Source organism: Centruroides sculpturatus, unplaced genomic scaffold, assembly GCF_000671375.1.
Source record: "Centruroides sculpturatus isolate CEXI.00-Female unplaced genomic scaffold, Cexi_2.0 scaffold78, whole genome shotgun sequence".
In the NCBI taxonomy this organism is placed as follows: Eukaryota; Metazoa; Arthropoda; class Arachnida; order Scorpiones; family Buthidae; genus Centruroides; species Centruroides sculpturatus.
The window spans coordinates 773,571-780,911 of NW_019384629.1; positions in this window are offsets into that span (position 1 = coordinate 773,571).

Consider the following 7,341-nt stretch of genomic DNA (forward strand, 5'->3'; position numbering starts at 1 on the left):
TATATATAATAAAAAGAATTTAAAAAGATTTTTTAATACTCGTTAAATCTCTCCATTTATCAATTTCTCTTTAAAATATTTATTCTATATAAAAGTATATAAAATACTTGCTTCAAATCGTTACGAACGTTTTTCTTTCAGGAAAAAAATAAATAAATAGACCCCCGATACCACCGTTTCTTTTATGATTCGTCACGAAATCTTTGAACAAAAATTTCGCGGCGATTCATAAATTCTCAATAATTCACAAATTAAATATAAAATGTTTCGATATTGCCTATATCTCTAGTCAAATTACTTTATATCTAATTATTAAATTGGTCTCATTATAGTCCGATAATACGGCATATTGTTTGGTATTTGCCTATATAAATTGTCTGAGGAGCTCGGAATCGAATCCGACCAAGCATCCCCCAAAACTTTTTTGGGGAGCTGTTTGTTGGATCATTTGGATCCCGACCTCCACAAAGGTGAGGGCTGTACCATTGTGGGGCATGGCCGAACCCACGATAAATCTGAGAAAGGTTCTCTTAATGACCACAGAAAGAATTTAAAAAAGACAAAAAACTTAGAATAGATGGTAAAATCCTAACTCAAAACTATTCATGAAAACATAGTAGGAGCGAATTTTGAATTCCAAATTATAACTTTGCATATAACTTTATTGTTGCATAAGAATTTATCATTATTATAATAAAATCATAATTGGAAAAACGAAACCATAAACAAGTCATTTTTAAATTTCCTACACAGTATATTCAAATTTTGAAAATTCAGTTTTGACATACCTATTTAATAAAAATGCTGGAAAGCTATTATAAATATAACAATAAAATAAAAATTGAAAAATAATTGTTTAGATTTATAAAATAGGAACCTAAATTTGATTTACGGTATGTTTAGGGCCGTCGAGAGAAGCTGGGGAATTTTCCTCGGCCCGGAGAAAACTTAGGGGTCATAGTGATTTTTAAGACTGCTTTTTTATGAATAAAGAAACCTTCTACGTATTCAAATCTCTTCGCCTTTTGCCTCTGCACCCTATAAGAGGCAAATGGATATGCTCTACAGCCGGGTCCCATCCCCATACAAGCTCCCGACGGCCCGTTATACGTTTCTACTTTTAGAAGAGATTTGATAAAATTCAAATAATCGTAGTCTGTAAAATAATTCTGAAAGACATTTTCAATAGTGTTTAGTTATCTATAAAAATAAATCTGTCAATATTATCTACGATACATAAACAATATCGTAATATCGTCATAAAGATTACGATGGATGCCATTTCAAAAATGACATGGTGAATTTAGAAAATTCAATACACAAATAGAGAAATGAAAATATGGTTTATTTCTGATAGCAAATATTATTTATTTGAAATTACATCATAAAAATTATCTTGTCTCGATGATTCTGATAAAAATTATATTTTTATATGCGAAAATCAGGTTATATGTTGATAATTATTTGTAAAATATAAACGATTACTATTTATAGAATATATAAAAACTGTCTTTTTAAAATTGAAATATAATTTTTTCTTCGAAATTTGAATTAAATAGCAATAGACAACGTAATTCAGATTAAAAGTATAAATTTAAATATAAAGTTTTGGTTTTTCTTGGCAAATACAAACATAATTTATTTTTTATGTTTATTTTTTTACAATACAGCCGACCCCCTATAACACTGTTAATTATTCCGTTTTATATAAATTCTATGTTGTACGAGCCACTTAGATTTTACAAATACGTGAGCCGTTCACAGCTCGGCACACGTATTTGTAAAATCTAAGTGACTCGTACAACATGGAATTCATATAAAACGGAATAATCAACAGTGTTATAGGGGGTCGGCTGTATTAATACTAATTAGTGAAAAATCATCGCAAACTCAATCTTTTAGAAAAACTCAAATAAAAAAATGACTACAGTATTATATTAAATGTTAATTAAATGTAGATACTGTAATTATAATTTGTATAAAAGTAGGCCTATATCTTAGGAGTAATAATTATATCATTTGTTCCCTTTAAATTAATTGATTCTGTAAACTGTATATAAACTATAAATTTTGAACTGTTTACATTATAAAATAAATTAAAAATTAATTATAAATTTTGTGCCGTTTAGACTAGACTTTTTAAAAAACTACATAGTCGAGATTAAAATAATATGTATTAGAAGTAACTTCGTTCATATAATACATATTTATAGTTCTGTTTTTAAATTTAGAGAATATTTTAAATTAGGGTAATATATAATTTAAATAATAACTTTTAAATTAAAATTACCCAATAAAATTTAACTTAATACAGGTTACAAATAGAAAATCTGTTAAATAAACAGATAGAATTCAAAATAGGATGAAAGTAAAGTCTCCTATTACTTGAAAGATTAACCTTGATTTAGGAAACTTGATATACTTTAAAAAGAAAGCAATCGAATAAAATTTTTAATTTCTCTCCCATTATATGAATAACATATATTAATCATGATATTATCAATGTGATTTATCAATAAAGAATATCATGGACTATGAACATTTAAAACATCAATTGAAATCAAAATTAATTTCATAAATGCCGGAATTTCTCTTTGTATTTTAATCATATTATTTCAATAAATATTTTTAAAATCAGTATTTTCTACTTATAAAGATGGACCCTACAGGTTACTATCCTTTCTTTCTTTTAATATTATAAGAAAAGTTTGCCAATAATAGAAATCATAGTAATGATTGTAAGCCTTATCATCATTGATTGCGATATTAAGTTAATCTGTTTATCGATATGATATAAGAAATTATTAAAGAATCGTCCAATATTCATAAACAGAGTTCTACTCAAATTTTGGTTTTAAATTCCCTGACCCTCAAGTCCCTTACGGTATGGCACATTAACAAAATAAAACATTACTTGACTTACTACTCACATTACACTATTGCTCCTTCAATTTTTTAACTGGTTATTTTTTCTAATTAACAGTTATATACCTTTCATAATCGATAAATTAGTAAAATTAAAAATAAATTACGAAAGAAAGAATTATGGCATGTCTTCTCTACATAAAACTAAAATGTTTCATTAAATAAAAATAATTTATCCTGTTATTAACCCATGACTGTAAAACTTCATGGCTTTGAAAAAAAGGAAAAAAAATTATTTATTATTAACATATTCTGTATAATCCATGTACAAAAGTGTAAGTTTATTAAATTTGTCCTTTAATTTAATAAATTTTTCAAACTTTATAAAATATAAATACTGGAATAAAAGTTTCAGAAATCAGAAATTGTTTTGTTATGCGATCAAAATTATTAAAATGAAAAATGATAAATACTATTTGAATTAATATTAACGAAGAACCAAAAATGATAAATACTTATCATTTTTTTTCATCAATTCATTAACGCCTGCCCTCAAATTGAAAGTGTAATTGTGTGTGTGTATGAGAGAGAGAGAGAGAGAGTTAAAATATTTCAAAAGATTGTTATCAACGTTAGATTATTAAGAGTATTAGATATTTCTCTCAAAAACTTATAATACTGCATAATTAATACAACAGTTTTAAAATCTAAAAGTATTTTAAAATTTAAAAATAACAATTGATGTTGTTGTATGCTTATATATTTCGTGCACTATAATTTTGGAAAAATTTTCTGTATGTTTAGGAGAAATTTTGGATCCTGAAAATATTCTGCACCCCTTTTCATAAGTAGAATTTACTACAATACTTCTTACTGCCTGCAGACAGCTACACTTGGTCAAACAAATAAACAAGGAAACCAAGAAAACAAATTCCCTGACTTTTTGACAATTTTTAACAAATTCTGACTTTCCATGATTTTTTCTGAACACTAATGATCCCTGACTTTCCAGGTGCGTAGGAACCCTGCATGAAGCATTTTTTTTTCTGTTATCGTGAAACATTCAGATAACTAAATTTTATAAATTTAACTTGGTTTCTCATCCTATGGAAAACTTTCTCAATGGATTTCGGTTTATGCCAAAGCTCATTGAAGAAAGAAGCCATTTGTAATGGACAACTTGACGTCAGCAATAATCATAGGATTACATTTTCATTATGATCAAATGTTTTAAAAATGATACTGAATTAGAAACAGCGTTTATTCTTTTGATATTATCGTTTTCTGTCTAAAATAAAAACAAAAAATTGGTATATACATTTTTCCCTCTTTCCGTCTTAAGAGGACCTTTTTTCTAAGCTCATTGTGGGTTCGGTCAGTGCAACAATGGGGCGGCCGGATGGCGAGGAACGAAACTCGAAATATTTGGAACAGACACTCCCTCGAAAAATTGGTGTTTCTCGAACGGATTCGATCCCGGGTTCTAAAACGGTAAGCTGATACCTTGGCCATTCGACCATCCGTAAATAATTTTATTTTATACTACTTTGTTTTTAGATTTTATCTCTATTAATACAGCAATATTTGCTACCGGAAGCATTCTGAAATTCGAAAAGTAAAAGAGAAAGAGTAAAAATTAATTAAAACTAAATTTTCCCGATTTTAATTGCAGCGAAGAGGTTATTTACAAAATGGAGAATCGATCGATGGAATAAAAAAATACTAAAATAAATTTAATACCATATAGAAAATTTTAAAAATCATTATAAATACACAGAAGCTATTTCAAATAAAATTGTATTTATTATTATTGTATTTATAAGTATTGTGATTTGAATATTTCGTTTAATTTAAGATATTTCCTATATGTTATCAATTATACTAATATCAGTATACATTGCAAAAATTTGTAAACTGTATACATTTTTTAACTTTTTTTACTGATATTTTATATACGTAATATTTTATTCATTTACTGGGAAATATTATATTTATTAATATATGTATTGCTACAGTCTGATTGGATATTTCATCAACACGTTAAAAAAAGAACAACATTAATATGCTTTATGAATGATTTGAAGTTTTATAATTTACATAAATCTATTGTGTCTAAGTATATTTCAGAATTAAATCTGTATAAATTAAATTTAAAAGTTCAGAACAGTTTTAAAATAAAATTATGTTTTACAGTGAATAAAATCGAATAAGAAAAATGCTAATACAGTAGAATCCCGATTACCCAAGACGAATTTATAAGGCAATGCACTAGTTTTCTTATACTGTAATTCATAAAAAAGTTTAAAATAATAACATGCATTACAAAATGATTTGTTTCTGTTACCCTTTATCATTTAACTTCAATGACAGATAAATCATTTATATTAAAATGTAACTACAACAATACACATTTTATTCTTATTATATGTGTTAGCTGTGTAACAATGGATGTAAAAATTGTTGTTCTTATACATGATTACAAATATAAAAAAGATACTTAAAAATATACTCGTATACAGTATAACTCTTTTATATTCGTAATTTTTAAATTATGAATATAAAAAATGGTTAAAGTAGATGGTAAATACAGTGAGGAAATCAAGATTGAAAAGGTTGTTAGGCAGAGGTGTTGCCTATTTTCAACATATACTTGGAAAAGATGATTAAGGAATACCTAGAGGAAGAGAAAGGCAGATTCAGTGCCTAAGGTATGCTGATGTTAATTCTGGCAGAGAGCGAGGGTAAAATGAAAAAAGATCCGGAGTGGACTGGAGAGAGGATGTGCACCCTTCAAAATGAAAATTGTTAACAAAACCAAAGTGCTATGGATCGGAGAAACAGAAAGAAAGGTCCATAAAAATGGGGACAAAGTGGAACAAGTGAAAGGGTTTAGATACCTGGATGCGTGTCTTGACTCTGAGTGCAGAAGTGGGAAAGAAATAATGAGGAGAATTGGTATGGAGAAGGATGCATTTATCAAAATGAAAACAATTTTGTGGAGGCCTCTAGAATTAGAATTGAGAAAAAGGCTAGTCAAAAATGCTACATCTGGAGTGTTTTCCTCTATGGTGCTGAAACTTGGATTTTGGATTTTGAGACAATACGACATTAGAAGAATAGAGACCCTAGAGATGTGGCTGTGGAGAATAAAGTAAGATGAAGCGAGGCATACGCAGGTTAGCATAGCATGGTAAAAGAGGTGGTGCTCACCAGACATGATATAATTAGCAGAAAACTGAAGAAGAAGAATAAAAGATGATCCGAAGTGGCCGTTCGTATTTGTTTTATCCGAGTTTTCGGTTATCCGTAGTAGCATCTGACGGCATTACTTCGGATAATCGGGCTTCTACTGTATATTTAGTGGACAGTAGAATATCCAAATCATATAGGTAACTAATCTTTAAAATTGTGTATAAATTTTTCCTGAAAGTGAATAAAAAAGGAATAATGTATATTTAATTATGATAAACAGACTAGAGACTAAAACATTTTGAAATATTACTACTAATCAATAATAAATTAAAAATAATTATAATTTAGTATCTTAATTCTCTTTAGACTATACAGTATATTATTTTATTAAGAAATCCTAAGCCTATTCATGATAAATTTAGATTTTAACAGATTTAATTTTAATTTAAACAATTTTAAAGAAAGGCAATTTTTAAATGATTACTTGAAATATTCACGTACAAAAACTGATTAAAGCAAAAAATAAGTTCATTAAAAATTAAATTGCATTAAATAAAAATAAAATATAGGAGTAACCATTTCCTCTTAAAGAAACTATTTTAATTGATATTATTATAAAAATGATATTCTGAGAAATAACACTTGCTTTTTAAAAAAATTTATAAAATACTTTCATATTTGTGAATAAATAAATAAAATTATAAAATATTAATGATTCTATTCATAAAATTTTTGAATAAAAATAAATTTCTGTATAAATTGTTTCATTAATCAATGCTGCAGTTTAGAGAATCCTGAAAAACCTGTAAGAAAATAAAATTAATTATTATTATAATTTATATACGTATATTATATTGTAAATATAAATTATTAATTACATATAGGAGATATTTATATATATATATACACACACTAATTTTTATTTTTATACATATGAGTAATACTAGCCTATATATGTACATTTTAAATAAATATTCGTATATTTATGCTTTTATCTACAGTAAGTTCATAATAAATTATCAATATAAAAAACTTTAATATGAAAATTTTAAAACATAACACTTTGAAATAAGGCTTATATCCAAATCGTTTAATCTGAACGAAAGATTCAAATATATTCAAAGTAAATAATTTAAGTAACAATGACATTAATTTTACTACATAAATATTATATTCATGCAATATATTACCAATTTCATGCTGAAAAATTGCAAAGTTTACAAGAAAACTCTAATAAAAACTTTTAAACTTTTCTTCGTAACTAGTTACTTATATATTATATAA